General features: G+C 40.8%; 1 protein-coding gene and 1 non-coding gene across 4 annotated transcripts in view; both read left to right on the top strand.

Moving 5' to 3' along the window:
* ULK4 (unc-51 like kinase 4) overlaps positions 1–22,734 on the top strand; it is a 502,164-nt gene that overhangs the window by 316,417 nt on the left and 163,013 nt on the right. The gene's annotated exons all lie outside the window — the stretch shown is intronic.
* TRNAG-CCC (transfer RNA glycine (anticodon CCC)) lies at positions 8,899–8,971 on the top strand. The gene has a single exon. It is a non-coding gene; the product is annotated as a tRNA-Gly (tRNA).

Here is a 22,734-nt window from a genome sequence, read left to right as displayed (position 1 = left end):
GATCGCACAAAGTCGGACACAACCTGAAGCAACTTAGCACGTTCTCATATATGCCAAGATAGTATAGTATTTTGCATCTGGCTGTTTTTTTAACTGAACACTTTTTGAGGTTTATCAGTGTTGCGTTGTATGTCAGTATTGTGTTACTTCTCATTAAAGAATAGTGTTCCGTTGTGGTTTTAATTTGTGTTTTTTCTTTTCCTTCAATTTTGTTGGGTTTTTAATCAATTAACTAGTCTTTAAGAGAAGAAACTCTCTAATGTTTGTCTTTTGTTTCATTCATTTCGGCTTAATTGATGTTTTCCCCCCAAGATTCCTAAGATGGGAATTTATAGAATTGATTTTTAAAGCTTTCTTCTTTACTTGCATTTAGAGCTACAGATCTTTTCTAAACATTGTTGTGTTCCTTGAATCATTTTGACATATTTTCTAATTTCCCTCATTCCCTCTTTAATCCATGGGTATTTTAGAAGTATACTGTTTAATTTCCATATATTTGGGAGTTTTCTAAATATATTATTATTACTGATTTCTAGTTTATTTCCAATTGTGTTGAAAGAACACTCTGTAAGATTTCAGCTTTTTGAAATTTTTGAAGATTATTATTTTGAACTGGCACGTGGTCTGTCTTGAAGATTTCATGTGTATGTACTGTTAAGGAATGCATTTTCTGTGGTTGTTCGATATAGTAGTCTGTAAAAATCATTGACCTTAAGTTTAATTTTGTTTTTTTCTTTTTTTTTCAAATTGGATAATTTCTGTAGATCTATCTTATTGCTTACTGGTGTTTTTTGCTGCCGTTTCTGGTTTGCTTTTATGAAAGAATAGATTTATTTATTTTTGACCTTGCTATGCTTTTGTTGCTTCACGGGCTTTTCTCTGGTTGCAGTGCACGGGCTTCTCATTGTAGTGGCTTCTCCTTTTTCAGAGCATGAACGCCAGAGCACGCAGGCTTTCGTAGCTGCAGCTCCCAGGCTCTGGAGCACAGGCTCAAGAGTTGCGGTGCCTGACTTGAGTTGCTCTGCAGTATGTGGGATCTTCCTGGACCAGAGACCTTCTTGAACCCGTGTCTCCGGTTTTTGGCAGGTGGATTTGTGACCTCTGAGCCACGAGGGAAGCCCTCTAGTCTACTTTTGGTTGCACCTGATGAATGTTTCATTTCCAATAATGTACTTTTTAATTTTAGAATTTCCATTTGTTTTTAGGTTTTATTTCTTGAAGAATTGTGATTCTTAATTCATTATGATCATATGAATGATCTTTTATGTCTTTCAATATATTTTCATTTGCTGCTTTAAAACCCTGTGTACTCTTGGTATTTCTTTTTTGGTTATTGCTTACATTTCCATGATTTTTTGCATATATGATCATATATGCAAAAACAGCTATCATTGCCTGGTAGCTGTTCTGGAGGCTGTATCGTGAATCTGAATTTTGTTGTCTTCCTTTAGAGAACGTTGACTTCTTTATTGGCTATCATTGTATTTACTGCTGGTTCTGGTTGATTGTTTCAAGGCTTGTTTTAAATTTTTGTTACCAGAAGTTATCAGTAAGGTGTGGCTTTTCTGAGGTCTCAGTTGAATACTCACTCAGTCTGTTTGACAAGGCCTGTCTTCTCTGAATTGTCAGAATTCATGTTCTCCCAGCTCCATGCAATCTTCATACTCTCTATCAACCCCCAGCTTCCAGGGTGCTGTTCTCTATCACATTTCCTGGAATCTCATCCAGTGAACATGTCAGTATTTGGCCAAAAACTTCAGGGTACCACGATGCAGATTCCTGAAGCTTCTTTTCTGGGCAGCTCCACCCTCTTCAGTACTCTGCCAGGCAAGCTCTGGTTGCCTCAGCAAACCCTAGCTTTATTCTCCTGCTCCTCAGCAAAGTGAGTCTGCCATGCTCTCCTGGGGCCCTACCACCCTGTGCTTAGTTTGGAAAGTTTCTCTAGGTAGAATGCCAGGGTGACTACAGAGCTCATTTCATGCATTTTCCCTCTCTTCAGGAACCAGAGTCCTGTACTCCTTGTCGCACATCTGAAAAACAATTGTGTCATTCATTTTGTCTAGGCTTAACATTATTTATGGTAGAAGGACTAATTTGATACCAGTTACAGCATCATGACTGGATGTCAGAGTCCTCTCTGTTTAAATTTAGGAGTGTACTTATTACAAGTACCTCTTCCTTTATTCAAGAGTCATTTGTGTTTCTGTTTGAAAAGTGTATCTGTTTATTTCCTTTGACCTCTTTTCTTCTATGATTTTAACATTTTCTTACTGGCTTGTCAGTGTTCTTTACAAATAAATGAAGATTGACCCAGTGATGTGTTATGCATGTATTTGCTACTTTGTTGTTTGACTTTTCTTTTAATTTAAATTTATTTATTTTAATTGGAGGTAGTTACTTTACAATATTGTATTGGTTTTGCCATGCATCAATATGAATCCGCCACGGGTGTACATGTGTTGCCCATCCTGAACCCGCTCCCACCTCCCTCCCCATACCATCCCTCTGGGTCATCCCAGTGCACCAGCCCTGAGCATCCTGTATCATGCATCGAACCTGAACTGGTGATTCGTTTCTTATATGATATTATACATGTTTGACTTTTAATGTTGTTTGTTAATCTTATATTTTACTATGGAAATAAGAGATTTTTATATAGTTTATAGGCTTCCAAGTTTTGTGTTACATTAAATACTTTCTCAACTCTAAACTTACAAGTTCTGTTTTATTCTGTTATTTTTATGGATTTAGTTTTGGTTATTAAGTCATTGATTCACCTGGAATTTATTTGATTTTTAAAGTTCACTTTTATTCTGTTACATTTATGGATTTAGATTCGATTATTAAGTCATTGATCCACCTGGAATTTATTTGATTTTTAAATGGTGAAAGTAGGATTTATGACTACTCAGTAATGCCAGTACTATTAAGTGAATATTCCATCTTTTCTCCATTGATCTGAATTGATCTGAAATGAAGTCATATTGAATTTCTGTGTATTTTTGTGTTGATTTCAGACCTCTTTATTTTTGCCTTTAGGTTTATTTACTCAAATACCAATGCCAAACTTTTAATTTTTGTAGTATTTTTATGTATTTAAATATTTGATTGGGATAATTCTTGCTTCTAGTTATTTTACCTTTTTTAAAAGGTTCCTTGCTATTTTGTGTTTTTTTTTCCCCTCCATAATAACTTTGTAATTAGCCTGTCTAGTTTCAAAAAACACATTGATTGCTTATTCTTATTGCAGTTACTTTGAATTTATAGGTGAATTTAGGAAAAATCAACATTTTTATGATTTTGAGCTTTTCTGTCTAGAAACATGTTAGGACTCAGTTTGTCCATCTGTCAGATTCTGTGTCCTTTGATAGTGTTTTATGAGTTTGTTCATGTAGACCTTGCAAAGTCCTTGTTATATTTATTCCTAAATATCTTATCTTCTTTTGTTGCTGTTGTAAGCAGAATCATGTCTTCAATTCCATCTTCTAAGTGGCTATTAGTCTCTTACACTGAATGTTTTTCTTTTCTCAACAAATTCTAATCTGTTGATATTCGTAACCTTCACCTAAGTCTTGTTTCCTGCCTCTGTTTACTTACTTTTCTTACTGTCTTTCACACAGATGTTTATTAAATGCTGGTAGGTGTTAGTCACTGAAGTGGCCTCTGGGTAAAGTGATGCAGAAGATGTAGTCCATACCCTCAAGTGCCAGTGATTTTATTGTCCTCTTATCTAAATTAATTTACATATTCATTTATCTATGCAGTTTCTGAACAAGTAAGTATTTCCTGAAAACCTGTATTTCCAATGCCCTGATAGACATTATGGGACTCACAGAAAGCACTCTGTTCAATTCGACTATATACATTCCAATATTTTAAATGTACTTTTCATTCCATTGTAAGTTCTTTCTTTGAGGAATGTGCTGTCTAGTTGGGGAGAAGCACCTTATGCAAATAGATAAGTAGTACTGCAAGATGATATTGGAAGGGTGGTTGACATAATTGGAACTCCCAAAGGAGAAGGAAGTGTGAGTGCAAATGTGCCTGCTGAGTGAAGTGGAGGCTTTAGGTAGATGAGGATGGACCACCTTGGCTTGAAAGAACAATAGGAACAACGCTGAGGCAGGAGTGAAGGATGAGGGTGCCTCTGCAAAGTAATGGGTGGCCACGGAGGACTGGGGAAGATGTGTGTAAAGTGTATAAAATAGCACTGTGCTGAAAAATATGAAGTGTTCAAGAAAAAATTACTCTTAAATGCCTATAGTATATATACTATTATTCTGTATTATTTATTAACTGGGTGTTCCATATAATATGCCATAGACATATTTCTATGTCAGTATACAGAATTCTACTTAATGGTTTTAAATCTCATTAGTCTCTTCCCTATGCAGGCTTTTAAAGAAGCCTGTTAACTACCAAAGTAGTTAACTATTATTATTGTTACCTTGGCTAGATTATCCAATAGAATTTTTGTTTTTTAAATTGAAGTATAGTTTGTATACAATTACACACACACACACACACACACACAGAACTGAATCATTTTGCTCACACAAAATTGTATACAAACGTGAACGAACAATTTTGTGTTAGTTTCAGGTATAGAGCAAAATGATTCAGTTCTGTGTATGTGTGTGTATATTGTGTATATACATATGTATTTATTCTTTTAAAGATTCTTTTCCATTATAAATTGTTGTAAGATATTAAATATAGTTCCCTGTGCTATACAGTAGGTCCTTGTTGTTTCCCAACAGAATTTTTAATGAAAATTGTGAGTGTAGGCATCCTCTTGTTCCTGACCTGAATCCACATATCTCTACTGCTGACTGGGCAGTGATCAGATCCTATCTGAACATAGACTTCTGACTCACAACCTCTGCACCGTTCAGTCTCAAATGCCGAACCACCACCTCCGTATCCCAAATCAGTCAGGATTTAACTTCCTTAATTTTCCTCCCTGCTTCCATCTCAGGAGTAGTCATAGAAAGCCAAATATCCTCCCCCAAACAATAACAAGGGACCTTGCCACCCCCAGCCTCCCCATGCCAACAATGTCCAATCAGTGCACTCGCGAAGCCTTCCTGTCTTTTCATTATAAAGCTTTCCCTGACAAAGAGTTCATCTCAAAAATATACAAGCAGCTCCTACAGCTCAGTTCCAGAAAAATAAGCGACCCGATCAAAAAATGGGCCAAAGAACTAAGCAGACATTTCTCCAAAGAAGACATACAAATGGCTAACAAAGACATGAAAAGATGCTCAGCATCACTTATTATCAGAGAAATGCAAATTAAAACCACAATGAGGTACCATCTCACGCCAGTCAGAATGGCTGCTATCAAAAAGCCTACAAACAATAAATGCTGGAGAGGGTGTGGAAGAATTGGAACCTTCTTACACGGTGGGAATGCAGACTAGTACAGACACTATGGAGAACCATGTAGAGATTCCTTAAAAAGCTGGAAATAGAACTGCCATACGACCCAGTAATCCCACTGCTGGATATCACATCTGGGAAACCAGAATTGAAAGAGACATGTGTACCCCAGTGTTCATCGCAGCACTGTTTATAACAGCCAGGACATGGAAGCAACCTAGATGTCCATCAGCAGACGAATGGATAAGAAAGCTGTGGTACATATACACAATGGAATATTACTCAGCCATTAAAAATAATACATTTGAATCAGTTCTAATGAGGTGGATGAATTGGAGCCTATTATACAGAGTGAAGTAAGTCAGAAAAACATCAATACAGTATATTAATGCATATATATGGAATTTAGAAAGATGGTAACGACAACCCTATATGTGAGACGGCAAAAGAGACGTAGATGTAAAGAACAGACTGTTGGACTCTGTGGGAGAAGGTGAGGGTAGGATGATTTGAGAGAATAGCATCAATGCTATTAACATAGTAACATGCATATTAACCTATGTGAAATAGATCGCCAGTCCAGGTTTGATGCATGAGACAGAGGACTCAGGGCTGGTGCACTGGCATGACCCTGAGAGATGAGATAGGGAGGGAGGTGGGAGGGAGGGTCAGGATGGGGAACACATGTACACCCATGGCTTATTCATCTGAATGTATGGCAAAACCACCACAATATTGTAAATTAGCCTCCAATTAAAATTTTAAAAAAGAAACTTAAAAAAAAAAAAATAAAGCTTTTCCTCTCCCCTGCCTGTCTTTGCGTCTTTGCCAAATGCAACTGATGGTTGCTGACTCCTTTGCTTTAGCGGGTTCTGAATAGCTTCTGCTTGTTCTCACTGGGGTGGTATTTGTTTATTCCCACACACTGCTAAGTGCATCTTTTATTAATGGGTTTTCTAATGATTAATCAGCTCTGAATTTCTAGAATGAATCCTTCATCACTCGATTTTATTGTAATGCCAGTTACTCAACACATGTTTGTTGAGTGCCAAGTGTGAACCAGGGACTGTGTGAGGCTTAAGTGAGAGTGGAAGAGCCCAAATGGATGTCTCCTGCTCTTGGAGAATATATGGGCTAGTGGGGAAGACAGACTCCTCATCAGATAGGTACACGCCTTGATTGTGGGGAGAAGGAGAAAAACGCTTCAGGAAACTGAAAAGGAGTGGGTGGGGAGGAAACCCAGAAGAGTGGGGTGTCCTATAAACCAAGAAGAAAGCAGCTTTTTCAAAAGATCATTTGTGTCAAGAGCCATGAAGAGGTCAAGTGCAAGGGGGTAAAGAATGAGTAGTGTGTTCTATTTCTAACCAGTCTTTCTCATATATTTTTTTCCTATGGTTATTTCTTCCAGCCTCATCTTTTACATTCGTATTTGAGTCTTTACAAGTTCTCTTATATCTTGAATTGATTTCCAACATGACTTCAGATTTTTCAGAAATGTGATATATAAAAGCTGCATATCAGATTCTTCCCTAATGTTTATTTTCTCCACCAGAAAATGGAAAATGAAATGCATTCCCTACTGATTGTTGTCGTTTACTTGACAGCACTGGTGCTGAATGCATAATATTGCTCTGCATCTCTGCACTGTCAGCTAGAATGGGCTGGCTCTGTGAGTGGCACCTGTTAATTAACTAATGCGGAAAGATGTCACTGATGTGGAAGACTGTCATGGGATAATAGACCTGCTATATACAGATGCTGAAATAACTTTCACAAAATAAGATTTTAATGAAGCACATTGATTTTCAAGGCAGAGTGTCTTGGTGCCATGGCGATTTTCTCTCCCTTCTTTTTGTTTACTTATGCTATAGCCCTTTCTGTTTCTCTGTGGGAGAGATTCAACTTGGTATGTAAAACCCTCCCCATTAACTCTATCTTTATCTGTTCCTTTTGAAATAAATCTGGGTGTGTTTTTTTTCATTCATCTATTAGACTGAATAGTTGTATTTTCCTCTTTTTCCCTTTCCAGTCATTTCAGTTACGGAATAGCATTCTTTCATAGTAGTAGTGCAGACCATGCGACCAGATGGCCTTGGCAGAGGCACCTCATCTTTCTCATCCTCAGCTTCATCATCTGTGAAATGGGGCTGTTACAGAGCTTTTTGGTTAGATAACGTTTAAAGCACTAAGAACAGTACCTGGCACATGACTAAGAGCCATATAGGTTTTTGCTGTTTTTACTGTTTCTCTGGCTAGTTCTAATATCTAAATGTTAGTGTAGAGTTTTGATGTATTGATTTACTTATTGTACTAATAGTCACAGTTTGTTATCACGAGTCTTTATTGTAATGTATGAAAATAATTTTTCATGTAGAGTTTTAATAGGTTTAGAGAAAAACAATATTCATTTGCTACATTTGTGACTAATGATTACAAAGTATCAGAGCTAACAGAAACTTCAGATGTCACTTAGTGCTCCTTCGTCATCATTTTCTAATAAGGAAATTAAGGCCCGGTGAGAAGGAGTGGGTTGAGCACAGTCACTCTGTTAAATTCTGGAGGGCTGAGACCGGGATGCACGTCTCCAGGCTTCCAGTCAGTTGTGCTTTTTCTGCTATTACTTGAATGATAAGAGTTTTGCTCTCCATTTTTGACCAACCACAAATGAACCAGTTCATGAGCTTTCCCCCACGGAACAATGTACAGAATATAGAATATCTCTAATGTTCTCAAATTGGGTTCTCTGACATTTTGGTCTGTTGATGTGAGCTCAAAAGGGCATCTCATTGGTAGGCACAGTGGCTGAGGGCCTCTTGGTAAAGACGACAGACTAGCCAAGAGAAAGGAACTTTTGTTCCCTCTGGGTATTGGTTTCTTGTTGCCATAGTAACAAAGCTGTGGATTTTATGTTCTACAACAAGACAAAAACGTATTCTCTTACAGTTCTGGAGGCCAGAAGTCTAAAGTCATCTCTTGGCAGGGCTTTCCTCCTTCTGGAGGCTTCTGTTTCCCTCCCTTGAAAACCCAAGCTGAAGAGCTGCTGGAAGCTGCTGCATTCCTTGGCTTGTGGCCGCTCCCTCGTATCACTCCAGCCTCTCACTGCTGTTGTCACGTATCCTACTACTAGCTCCCATCTCCCTCCTGCCTCTTATGAAAACCGTTATGATTATGTTGGACCTGCTTGGATAATCCAGGATAATCTCCCCATCATGAGATCCTTAACTTAATCATGTCTACATAGTCCCTTTTGCCATTATAAGGTAACATTCACAGTTTGCAGGATTAGGGCATGGGTGTCTTTGGGGAGGGGGGGTATTGTTTCTCCTACCACATTTTCAGAATACCATCAAAATAAGAGTCAAATCTGTTAATTTATTAACTCCAGGGGAAATCAGAAGTTTCCCAGAAAAGGAAAAATAATCATAGTTTTCTTTATGATTTATTTAGGAATAATGTTTACAGTCATAGCAGTGTAATCACAGAACATAATTTGATTAAAAGTAAGAGATAGGGACTTTTCTGGTGGTCCAGTGGCTAAGACTCTGCACTCCCAATGCAGGCGGCCCAGGTTCAATCCCTGGTCAGGGAACTAGATGCCACATGCCTCAACTAAGAGATACCACATGTTGATAAATAAATAAATAATTTTTTATAAAAAAGTAAGAGATAATCATAGAGAGGGGAATTTTGTGCCTGTGAGGTGGGGGTGGGGAAAGACAGCTGCATTTATTTCATCACTGCATGGCAGGAAGTCATCAGATAATGTCTAAATTTTAAAAAATGCAAGTGTGTTATTTAGTAAGACAGAGATAAATAATAAAATGATCAAGTAAAAACAAAGCTAGTTGCCTCTGGGGAGAGAAGGATGACCTGGGAGTACAATGAGACTCTGATAAAAATAAAACTAAATAAATTGAAAGAAAGGGAAGCAGGACAGTGATAATGCATGGAGTCAAGAAAAGATGTTTTTGAACATCAAAAACCAGAGATCAAATTGCCAACATTCATTGGTTCATAGAAAAAGCAAGAGAGTTCCAGGAAAAACATCTACTTCTGCTTTGTTGACTATGCTAAAGCCTTTGTGTGGGTCACAGTAAACTGTGGAAAATTCTGAAAGAGATGGGAGTACCAGTCCACCTTACCTGCCTCCTGAGAAATCTGTATGCAGGGCAAGAAACAACAGTTAGAACTGGACATGGAACAACGGACTGTTTCCAGATTGGGAAAGGAGTATGTAAAGGCTGTATATTGTCACCCTGTTTATTTAACTCACATGCAGAGTACATCATGTGAAATGCCAGGCTGGATATAGCGCAAACTGGAATCAAGATTCCCAAGAGAAATATCAATAACCTCAGATATGCAGATGACACCACCCTTATGGCAGAAAGTGAAGAAGAACTGAAGAGCCTCTTGATGAAAGTGAAAGAGGAGAGTGAAAAAGTTGACTTGAAACTCAACATTCAGACAATGAAGATAATGGCATCTGGTCCTATCACTTCATGGCAAATAGGTGGAGAAACAATGGAAACAGTGACAGATTTTATTTCCTGTCTCCAGGATAAGTGCAGGTGATGACTGTAGCCATGAAATTAAAAGACGCTTGATCCTTGAAAGAAAAGCTTTGACAAACCTACAGAGCATATGAAAAAGCAGAGACATTACTTTACAGAGAAAGGTCTGTCCAGTCAAAGCTGTGGTTTTTCCAGTAGTCGTGTATGGATGTGAGAGTTGAACTACAAAGACAGCTAAGCCCTGAAGAACTGATGCTTTTGGAGTGTGATGTTGGAGGAGACTCTTGAGAGTCCCTTGGACTGCAAGAAGATCCAACCGGTCCACCCTAATGAAAATCAGTCCTGAATGTTCATTGGGAAGACTGATGCTGAAGCTGAAACTCCAATACTTTGGCCACCTGATGCGAAGAACTGACTCAGGAAAAGATCCTGATCCTGGGAAGCATTGAAGGCAGGAGGAGAAGACGACAACAGAGGATGAGATAGTTGGATGGCATCACAGACTCGATGGACATGAGTTTTAGCAAGCTCCAGGAGTTGGTAATGGACAGGGAAGCCTGGCATGCTGCAGTTCATGGGGTCGCAAAGAGTTGGACACGACTGAGCAACTGAACTGAGTAATGTGAAGGTTGACAATTGCAAGACTTCTAATGTATCCCATTAAAAGAAGACTTAAAAAGTCCCAGTCACTGTATTGGTTAGGACTCTTAACAGAGTATCAGAAACAACTCAAACTAGCCACAGGAAGAGTGAGAGGTCTGCAGGTGCGAGGGTGAGTGATGGAACTCAAGGCAAATCGTTCCTGGGCCCCAGAAACAGCTGGAGGAACCAGGGGCCCACAGGTGGCCCCGGAAGCCGTTCTCCTCCCGGTTTCTCTTTTCTGGCCATCGTTTTCCTTTCCTTTCTTGCTGTGGCCCTGCATCCTCGGTCCCTGAGATGACCCATCACCACTGCTATTCTCCTGTTTCAGATGTTAAAGTGCGTTCCCCCGAGAGATGAAGCTCTGTCCTTCCTTGCCCTGCCTCTAGAGCCCCAGGGGAAGAACACAGCGCCGGGACACAGTCACCTTGTGCAGAGTGCACCGCAGCCAGGCGATAGCCAAACCTCTCAGCTTCTCCTGCTTGGGATTGACTTTATTATGGAATTTTATTTTAAAATGAGATGCTGTCTGCATATTCTATTTAATAGAACAGGTTAGCACTTTGTATAATGTGGGGAGATGTCTCTGGTAGATTCTTCAGTGAAAAGCAACAGAATCTATTCCATGCATGTATGTATGTGTGTGTTTATAATTTCACATGCCTAGAAAGACTCTATAACAAGCTGTTAAGGAACATGAGTTTTGAGGAAATGGAATGTTTGGGAAGTTTTAATCATCTATGTCATACATTTTATGTACAAATACATATAGTTGTATTACTTGAATACTTACAGAGTATAAGAAAAACAAGAAAAATGTTAATTTGTCCGTAATGAGTATATATTGCTTTTATAATAACAAAACCAATGGCAGAAACCTGTGCCACTTTGGATTGCCTATAGGATAAAATCTAGGGTCTCCTGCCTTGGAAATCTGACTACAGCTTCTTTTTCACAGGCTCTATATTCTAGCCTCACATAATCTCTTGACTATGGCATGTTCAAATCGCAACTGGAAATCTTTCTTGTCTTTCTTGGCTGAAACTAGTGAGGTCCTCCTCCTCCCTCCTGCCTGTCCAAACCCTGCTGTCTTCCCAAGGTCACTTCCCATCCCTCCTTCCCTATAAATGCTTGCCCCATCCTTCCATTGATCCTTGCTCTCTAACTGGTAGCTACAAGCTAGTGTTTTATTCTCTCATGTGTTTCACATGTGGTTATCTTTTTTTCCCCTGTTATAAAATGATTTTATTAAATTGAATTGGACATACTGTAGATCAAATAATATTTTCCAAAGATAACAATTATGAACTTTAAATCTCGACATAAAATTAGTAGCTTCAAAACTGTTAGTCATATTTTCCAGAAACAGCGTGATAAAATAATTCTACTCTGTAGAAATACAAAAGTCTAGGACTAGCTGAAAACTTGAAAATCACATATGGATGTCTTTTTAATGGGCCTTGAAGGGAAGGAACTTTTTTTTTTTTGAGTTTTTTCCCCTCATTGTCTGGCACAATGAAATTTACATCACAAGTGCTCCAAGTACTGCAAATGACCCAGTGTTTGATTGACTGATGCATGTCACTCTTACCAGCTCGGAGATGGATGGCAGGGGAAGGAATCTTCTGGGCCCTCAAGAGCATATCTCTGGCTTAGGGTCCCACTCATAAAAGCCCCTCCATAATTCTGCAAATGCTGTGTTGTTATTGGAGCCAGGCTTTGCAGGAGGACCTTAGATCTCCCCACTCCCTCCCTGCTCCTCCATCCCACTCTCTTCCAACGCTTTCCTGGGTCTTGGAGCTGAATGATCCATTGTTCTTTTCCCATTAATTTCCTGATAAAACTTGGAAACTTTCTGCCCCTCTGAGTTAATAAAAGTTACTATTAGTATTAGTCATAAATGATATTGTATGATACTTTTCAGGAATGAAATTGGCATCCACTTCTGTATATTCTCACATTCCGAAATTGCTCCAGGTGTACTTGCTTAAATTAATCTAAGCTCTTTTAGCTGTCTCTCAGTAATCAAAATTCTCATGTGCCTCAGTGCATAAATCCCTTAAGTGTGTTAAACTTCTCCTTTCAGTAGTTTTTATAATTGAGTTCGTTCTGCCCAAAACTTTTACCTCTCAAGTATGCAACTAGACCCTCATTTTTGGCCACACAGAAAAATAGGTTTACCTGTTGCTGAAATTCAGCATCTCTGTTTAAATCAGAAAAGCACATTGTAGCCCATGAGACAGGTGGCCAGAATAAATCAGAAACTTCAGTTCAGTTCAGTCACTCAGTTGTGTCCGACTCTTTGCGACCCCATGAATTGCGTACGCCAGGCCTCCCTGTCCATCAGCATCTCCCGGAGTTCACTCAGACTCACGTCCATCGAATCAGTGATGCCATCCCACCATCTCATCCTTTGTCATCCCCTTTTCCTCCTGCCCCCAATCCCTCCCAGCATCAGAGTCTTTTCCAACAAGTCAACTCTTCGCATGAGGTGGCCAAAGTATTGGAGTTTCAGCTTTAACATCATTCCTTCCAAAGAACACCCAGGGCTGATCTCCTTTAGAATGGACTGGTTGGATCTCTTTGCAGTCCAAGGGACTCTCAAGAGCCTTCTCCAACACCACAGTTCAAAAGCATCAATTCTTTGGCACTCAGCTTTCTTCACAGTCCAACTCTCGCATCCATACGTGACCACTGGAAAAACAATAGCCTTGACTAAATGGACCTTTGTTGGCAAAGTAATGTCTCTGCTTTTGAATATGCTATCTAGGTTGGTCATAACTTTGCTTCCAAGGAGTAAGCATCTTTTAATTTCATGGTTGCAGTCACCATTTGCAGTGATTTTGGAGCCCCCCAAAATAAATTCTGACACTGTTTCCACTGTTTCCCCATCTATTTCCCATGAAGTGATGAGACCACATGCCATGATCTTCGAATCAGAAACTTGGAACAGTTCAATTCAGTCTTGTTTATCTGGGGAACTAAGTGATTCTATTGCTAATCACAGGAGGATCTAGGGATCACTGTGGACTCAGGGGAACTGGAGTGAGTTTTGTTTTTAAGATAGACTCTATAATATATAGAGTTTTCATAGGAAAGTAGTTCAAAATGAATGCCCTGACTAGAGTCCCTTCAGGTTTTCAGAAGAAAAAATGTCGTTTAAACATTAGTGTCCATCACGTTTGAGAGGTCCCAGCCTGTGAGGTACTTTGCATTTCAAGTTCAGTGAGGTAGTAATTTCAGAGCACAGGATTATGAATTGGCTAGTTGTCCTCATGAAGCAAGATGTTTCAGTATCCCTTTCCTGACTGGAGAAAGCCAGACTCTCAGGGGCCCTCAATGTTTGGAGTGACTGGTGTGGGGTGAGGGCTTAAGGTGAGAGTGGACTCCAAAGGTGAATGTGGACCAAAGCTCCCGGATGGAGGAGTCAGAATTGAGAGGGCCAACTCAGGGGGAGGATGGAGGCCGGGACCAGGCGTTGGACTGGCCCTGGGCCCAGTGTGGACCCCCAGGGCCTCTTAGGAAGCCCCTCTGCCAGCCTGTGTAGGCACATTGGACAAAGATTCACAGACTGGAATAACAGAGGCAAAGGCCAACTCTGAGATGGCTCAGCCATTCTTAACCTCAGAAAAGTTTGGACATATTTTCCTCTGGGGCTATTTCTGTGTGTGGGTGGCAGCTCCTTCACTTTGGCCTAGAACCTGCCCTTCACAGACATCTCCGTTTATCCTTCATTGTGTTCAGAACGACATCACCACTTTCACCCTCAATGTTTAAAAGAAGACTTTTAACTCCGCTGACGTGGTGTGACTCTGGTGGTTTTGGTGGTTAAGCATTGGTCAACTTGGGAAAAACGCAACCATTTCCCCACATTGAATTGCACAGATGTTTTTATACTCCTCTTCCAGATTGTCTATTCAGGTTGACTCTGATGGACCCTAGTGGAAATGACCTCATGTTTGTTTGATGTAAATGTGGGATTATCTGCAAGGAAGCCTCTATCTGGGGAGGTTACCCTTGGATTTAGAGTGTTGTTTTCAAATCATTAATGATAGAAAGGAAAAGTACTTTCAAAAGCTTGGAATTTCAAAGTGTACTCTCACATTTGTTCTCTGCTCCAACAGATTTTGAGAAAGTAATAGTATAATAAGGACAAAATGACCTTGGCTGGAGTGACCAAAGTTGGAAGCAGCTCATGCATGTTAATATCTCTGGAACATTAAATACTTGGAAAGAACTTATGGGGATGGCTCCTTTAGAGATCTGCTTATAATTCAGTTCAGTTGCTCAGTCGTGTCCAACTCTATGACCCCATGGACTGCAGCACGCCAGGCTTTCCTGTCCATCACCAACTCCCAGAGCCTGCTCAAACTCATATCTATCGAGTTGGTGATGCCGTCCAACCATCTTATCCTCTGTCATCCCCCTCACCTCCCACCTTCAGTCTTTCCCAGCATCAGGGTCTTTTCCAGTGAGTCAGTTCTTCGCATCAGGTGGCCAAAGTATTGGAGCTTCAGGACTGATTTCCTTTAGGATTGACTGGTTGGATCTCCTTGCAGTCCAAGGGACTCTCGAGTCTTCTCCAAAACCACAGTTTAGAAGCATCAGTTCTCCAGCACTCAGCTTTCTTTATAGTCCAGCTCTCACATCCATATATGACTACTAGAAAAACCATAGCTTTGACTAGATGGACCTTTGTTGGCAAAGTAGTGTCTCTGCTTTTTAATATGCTGTCTAGGTTGGTCATAGCTTTTCTTCCAAGGAGCAATTGTCTTTTAATTTCATGGCTGCGGTCACCATCTGCAGTGATTTTGGAGCCCAGAAAAATAAAGTCTGTCACTGTTTCCATTGTTTCCCCATCTATTTGCCATGAAGTGATGGGACCAGATGCCTTAATGCAGAATAATTCTTGGATTCTTTTTTTAAAGAGTTGGTTATGATCCATGTGAAATAGTTCTTGCATTTTTAACTTAATTTTTATTTCTTTCAGAGATGTTGGGATGGAATATTAAGATGTCATCTGGCCAGAGGACTGGGAAATGATAGAACGCTATCCTCAGTGTCTTTGTACAGGATCTCCAAGGGAGATGATAGGCGGGCAAGGCACAGAAACCTTGCTCTTAGCGCTGCCTACACTAGGTCTACCTGCTGCTCGAGAAACAGAGCTGACTGCAAGAAACAGAGTTGTCTGTGAGAAACAGTTGACTGTGGCTTTCCCTGTATATTTGCCTCTGTGTTGAAATTTCACTCTTGGATCTTAACCCCTTCATGCAGGAGTACCTTCTCTTCCTTGCACGGAGATGGAAGCCATCTAGCCTGAGGGGGATGGCAGGGGATACAGCAGGGGCCTGTGCATTTGCCCCAGGAGGTCTGAAGCAGAGCTGACCTAAGCCAGAGGTGGTGGTGGTTCTTGTTTAGTCACTAGGTCGTGTCCAACTCTTTGCAACCCCATGGACTGCAGTATGCCAGGCTTCCCTGTCCTTCTGTCTGCCAGAGTTTGTTCAGACTCATGTCCATTGAGTTAATGATGCCATCCAACCATCTCATCGTCTGCTGCCCCTTTATCCTCTTGCCCTGTCTTTCCCAGCATCAGGGTCTTTTCCAATGGGTCAGTTCTTTGCACCAGTTGGCCAGAGTGCTGAAGCTTCAGCTTCAGCATCAGTCCTTCCAATGAATTTTCAGGGTTGATTTCTTTTAGGATTGATTGGTTTAATCTTGCAGTCCAAGGGACTCTCAAGAGTTTTCTCCAGAACCACAGTTGGAAGGCATCAATTCATTGGTGCTCAGCCTTCTTTATGGTCCAACTCTCACATCCTTATATGACTACTGGAAAAATCATAGCTTTGACTATATGGACCTTTGTCAACAAAGTGATGTCTCTCATATGCTGTTTAGGTTTGTCATAAGTGTATCTCTGTCTGGTGCCTGAGTGAAAAGGAGAGGAAACCCCCTCCCAAGACAACAACAAAAGGCATGGCTAGGCCACTCCCAGGGGCTCAGGCCTCCGCCTCCACTGTATTGTCCTCAGCCTTCTTGGGAGGGAGGTAGACGAGAGAGTCAAACCCATGTGCCTGCTGATGGTGGCTCCCACCTCATTCTGGAGAACACAACTCTGGCAGTGTCCTGGGACTTTCATCTCTTTGGAGGCAGGGGATCTTTCTCTTGACTGGGGAGAAAGAAAGTGGAGACATAGGGAATGTCACTTTACTTTCCTTTCCTTCCCTTCACCACCTCCTTAGATGTATTCCTTCACTTTAGGAACATGTGTCCTGTGTGAGGTCGTTCACAGCGCTCTGCTAACAGTCTTATCCTTGGGTCCCGTGGGTCAGGCTTGGAGACTCAGGGGCTCCCTCCTCGGCCCTCACAGTGGTTGGGCAACTGGCGTGGTCAGCTTCATGCAAATCTAAGTCTACACTCCCCTTCCTTCCAAGAAACTCTATTTCCTAACTCCCTCTATGGGGAAATTCTGGATAGAATGGAAGCAAATATGTCAAAACCTATGTGGTATGTGGGGAGATGTAACACAAAAGCTTTGGCAACTTGAAGTCTGACTTCAGGGCATGGGACCCTACGGACTTTACCAACAAGTCATCAGGGACCTGGAAATGAGCCAATCGGTGAACTTTTCTCAGGCTTCGATCTGTGTCAACTCTACAGCCTTGACACCGTTTTCCTGATTGACTCTCCTCATTCATTGATACCTGTGGCCTTACGTTATCGTGGTTCTTGTTCTGTTATGCTGGCACCTTTGCCTCATTTCTCCTATGCATCCCTTTCCTGTCTAGGGTCTTCTCACCCTTGGAAACTTCCCACCCTCTCCGGTCATCTTCCACCTCTCTTTTTCCAGTCTGACTTCTACCCAGTTTCTGTGCCCTCATTTCAACTACCTTTGGACTCTGGCATCTGGACGTTATCTCAAAACTCGAAAACTAACTTATTGTTCCTAGAAAACTCACTTGCTCACTTCTGGTGAGAGTCTGGTTTTTCTCTTTCCGGAGCTTTTTGGCCACACTTCACTGTTGCCACAAAGTCACAAATCACACTTGTTAACTCACGTTTCTTCCTCCTCCTTGTTTCCCAGCACACCAGCACGTGGTCATGGCCAAATTGCAAAGGCCTCCTCTTTGACTTTCTGGTCTCAGTTCCCCACTGGCTGCTCCCGGAGGCTCTGTGGTATTTATAAAAGTCCGTGGACCTCAAGAGTTAAAATATATGCAGGTCCAGATCACTTGGTGACTTCTGCTTACTTGGTGACCTTGAACTGGTTACTTAAATGCCGTGAGATTTTGCTTTCTCTTATACAAAGTGGAGATAACAGCATCTGGATAAAAAGCTCTCCTGAAGCTCTTAGAGAATTCAGATGAAATGTGACATGTAAAAAGCCCGGTAAAGGCCCAGTGCCAGGCAGAAAGCCGGTGCTCAGTTAAACACTGCTCTCATCCCGGTGGGGCCACACCCGCTGCTTCCCGTGACTTCCTCCACCCTGCCCAGTTTATCCCAATCACTTTTATTTTTAGCTGTGTTAACTAGAGCCTGTTACACAGAGTGAAGCAAGTCAAAAGAGAAAAACAGATATTGTGTATCAATGCACATATACATGTGCTTTGTCGCTCAGTCCTGTCTGACTCTTTGCAACCTAGTAGTCTGTAGCCCACCAGGCTCCCCTGTCCATGGGGATCCTTCATGCAGGAGTACTGGAGTGGGGTGCCAGGCCCTTCTCCAGGGGATCTTCCCAACCCAGGGATCAAACCCAGGTCTCCCGCATTGCAGGTGGCTTCTTTACCATCTGAGCCACCAGGGAGGGAAGCCCATGCACATATATGGATCTAGGAAAGTGGTATATTGATGAATCTTCTGTGGGATAGGAATAGAAACACAGATGTGCAGAATGGACTTGTGGACATAGCAGGGGAAAGAGAGGGTAAGAGAGTAGCTTTGATGTATACACACACCACCATGTGTAAAGGGGACAGCGAAGGGGAGCTGCTGTAGAACACAGGGAGCTCAGAACAGTGCTCTGTGATGGCCCAGAGGGTGGGATGTGGGTGGGTAGAGGGAGGCTTAAGACAGAAGGGACACATGTATACTTAAAGCTGACTCACGTTGTTGTACAGCAGAAGCCAATACAGGCAATTATCCTCCAATTCAAAATAGATGTTAAAAACCTTCAGGTATGGTTTATATACAGTGAAACAAACATATTTATACCATATATATTATATATATCATATATATGCATTTCTAGAAATGCATACATTTCTGTAGCCAACACCTCATTAAAGTACAGAACATTACTGTCACCTTAGAAAGTTCTGTCCTGCCCCTCCCTCAGAAGCACCTGCTATTCTCTTTTCAATCAATATAGATGAGTTTTCCTTGAAACGTATTCTTACAACTGAATTTATACACCTCACTTGTTTCTGGTGTCTGTCTCTTGGCCCCATTTGTTTTTTGAGATTCAGCCATGTTGTGGGATTCAGTGGCTCATTCCTTTTTATTGCTGAGGAGTACTCCATTGTATGAATGGATCTCTGTTTGTTTATCTGTTCTCCTATTGGTGGACAGCTGGGCTATTTCCATCGTGGGGCTATTTTGACTACAGGTCTAATGAGTCTTTTTGTGAATATATGTTTTCATTTTATTTGGATAAACCCCTAAGAGTAGAATTGCTAGATAATATGGTAAAAAAATAAAAAATTTGTTTTTTTAAAAAAACTGTTAACTGTTTCCCAGTAGCCATGCCTGTGAGTTCTGGTCATTCTGCACTCACACCACCATTTAGTGTTGTCGGGTTTTGTTTTGTTTTGTTTTTCATTCTAATTATTTCTGTTTGTGTGGTGGTATCTCACTGTGACTTTCATTTTCATTTTCCAGATGACTAACGGTGTTGAACACTTTTCATGTGCTTTTTGACATTATCTTTTGTAAACTAAGTGTTCGAGGCTATTACCCATTTTAAAAATTGGATATTTCAGTTTTTTATTATTGAGTTTAGGAATTGTTTATATGTTCTGAATATAAGTTCTTAGATATGTAATTTATAAATTTTTCTCCTAGTCTTTGGCTTGTCTTTTTCTTAACTCTAGTGGTAAAGAATCCCCCTCCCAATTCAGAAGACAGAAAATGCAGGTTTCATCCCTGAGTTGGGAAGATCCCCTGGAGGAGGGCATGGCAACTCACTCCAGTAGTCCTGTGTAGAGGATCTCGTGGACAGAGGAGCCTGGTGGGCTAAGGTCCATAGCATTGCAAAGAGTTGGACACAACTGAAGCGACTTAGCATGCATTTCTTAATAGTGTCTCTTAATTTGCACAAGTTTTAATTTTTTATGCAGTGTAATTTATCCACTTTCAAATGATGAAAGGACTTTTTGAGTCCTAAAAAATCTTGCCTACCTCTTAGTTATGAAGATCTTCTATTTTCTTCTGAAACTTTAAAAATTTTAGCTTTTATGTTTAGATTTGAGGTTTGCCTGAGATTAATTTTTGAATACTATGTGAGATAGTGGTCAAGCACCTTTTTTTCTCTCAAACAGATCTATTCTCTTTGATTGAAAATATTTCATTTTTCTAAAGAATTCCCTTATTGAAAATCATTTAACCTCATAGATGAGGGTCCATTTCTGGAATCTGAAATTGGAAATATCTGCATGAACTCATTATTTTTTTCTCTGTCTAAAAGGTGTATATTTATCTCTGTCCACTTAATCAGTGGCCCAGTAGCAATGAGTGTTTCTCTCAGACCATGGTCTCTGAATACCCTTCTCATTAAAAGAAACCAGGATTCCTTGGAGAAGTAGCTAATGCCCAGTCTTAGGCAGTAATTCATAAGTTGAACTTGGGACATATTATCTTAGCAGAAGGTAGGACACTTTAAACGGCTCTCAGTGACCAAAGATGGAACAAGTTTACCATAAAAGAATGATGATTGAAATCAATTAATATTCATAAGATATGTTATTTAAAAATCTGTTACATTCACAATGATGCTCCATAGTGAACTGATTAGTAACTTCAGTAATCTCTAGCCACTTTGCTCACATTTGGGACCTCCAAACACCCCAAAATAACTTCTGGAAACAGGCTGTGCTTAGTCGCTCAGTTGTGTCCGACTCTTTGCAGTCCCATGGACTGCAGCCCACCAAGTTCCTCTGTCCTTGGGGATTCTCCAGGCAAGAATACTGGAGTGGGTTGCCATTGCCTAAACAGACAGATGATAACAAAGAAACATTTATCAAACATCTACCTTGCTCTTCCTTTACAAACCACATTTTATGATATCCAAATCAGTTAATGAAGGTTCTTTACAGAAGAAAACCAGCTAAAAAAATAAAGAAGGACTGATCAGTTCAGTTCAGTTCAGTCGCTCAGTCATGTCCGACTCTTTGCAACCCCATGAATCGCAGCACGCCAGGCCTTCCTGTCCATCACCAACTCCCAGAGTTCACTCAGACTCACGTCCATCGAGTCAGTGATGCCATCCAGCCATCTCATCCTCTGTCGTCCCCTTCTCCTCCTGCCCCCAATCCCTCCCAGCATCAGAGTCTTTTCCAATGAGTCAACTCTTCGCATGAGGTGGCCAAAGTACTGGAGTTTCAGCTTCAGCATCATTCTGTCCAGAGAAATCCCAGGGCTGATCGCCTTCAGAATGGACTAGTTGGATCTCCTTGCAATCCAAGGGACTCTCAAGAGTCTTCTCCAACACCACAGTTCAAAAGCATCAATTCTTCGGCGCTCAGCCTTCTTCACAGTCCAATTCTCACATCCATACACGACCACAGGAAAAACCATAGCCTTGACTAGACAGACCTTTGTTGGCAAACTAATGTCTCTGCTTTTGAATATGCTATTTAGGTTGGTCATAACTTTCCTTCCAAGGAGTAAGCGTCTTTTAATTTCATGGCTGCAATCACCATCTGCAGTGATTTTGGAGCCCAGAAAAATAAAGTCTGACACTGTTTCCACTGTTTCCCCATCTATTTCCCGTGAAGTGATGAGACCAGATGCCATGATCTTCGTTTTCTGAATGTTGAGCTTTAAGCCCACTTTTTCACTCTCCAATTTCACTTTCATCAAGAGGCTTTTGAGTTCCTCTTCACTTTCTGCCATAAGGATGGTGTCATCTGCATATCTGAGGTTATTGATATTTCTCCCGGCAATCTTGATTCCAGCTTGTGTTTCTTCCAGTCCAGCGTTTCTCATGATGTACTCTGCATATAAGTTAAATAAGCAGGGTGACAATATACAGCCTTGACGTACTCCTTTTCCTATTTGGAACCAGTCTGTTCCATGTCCAGTTCTAACTGTTGCTTCCTGACCTGCATACAGATTTCTCAAGAGGCAGATCAGGTGGTCTGGTATTCCCATCTCTTTCAGAATTTTCCACAGTTTATTGTGATCCACACAGTCAAAGGCTTTGGCATAGTCAATAAAGCAGAAATAGATGTTTTTCTGGAACTCTCTTGCTTTTTCCATGATCCAGCGGATGTTGGCAATTTGATCTCTGGTTCCTCTGCCTTTTCTAAAACCAGCTTGAACATCAGGAAGTTCACGGTTCACGTATTGCTGAAGCCTGGCTTGGAGAATTTTGAGCGTTACTTTACTAGTGTGTGAGATGAGTGCAATTGTGCGGTAGTTTGAGCATTCTTTGGCATTGCCTTTCTTTGGGATTGGAATGAAAACTGACCTTTTCCAGTCCTGTGGCCACTGTTGAGTTTTCCAAATTTGCTGGAATATTGAGTGCAGCACTTTAACAGCATCATCTTTCAGGACTGATAGAATTTGAAAATTCTGTATTGCCATGTCTAATGAAATAATGGGACTGGATATTGGACATTAGTAGATAATATTTGATGGGGAAGTTTATACTGCATGGCTTGGGCTAACAATCCCAGAACACCTAGGTCAATTTTAACATTATTAAGGGTGGAATAAACAGACAGTGTATCCCTCCAGATAGAATGCTACAGGGAATACAGAATGCCCAGCTCCAAGTATTATTGCCTAAATAATCAAACCTGAAGTAAGTCTAGTCTCTGGGTCTAATTACCAGTTTACAGGAAATGCACAGTTACAGGAGCAGTACTACAAGAACATCTATAGGAAAAATATCCTCATTTCTCCAACAAATAAATGGCATGAAAAATTGAAGGTAGGGAAAGGACTGTTAGAGGTTGAAGGAGACTTAAGACAATGGCAAACT

The sequence above is a fragment of the Bos mutus genome, chromosome 22 (assembly GCF_027580195.1).
Source record: "Bos mutus isolate GX-2022 chromosome 22, NWIPB_WYAK_1.1, whole genome shotgun sequence".
NCBI lineage: Eukaryota > Metazoa > Chordata > Mammalia > Artiodactyla > Bovidae > Bos > Bos mutus.
The sequence above is the reverse complement of the archived record's forward strand: the minus strand, read 5'-3'. Positions and strand labels throughout refer to the sequence as shown.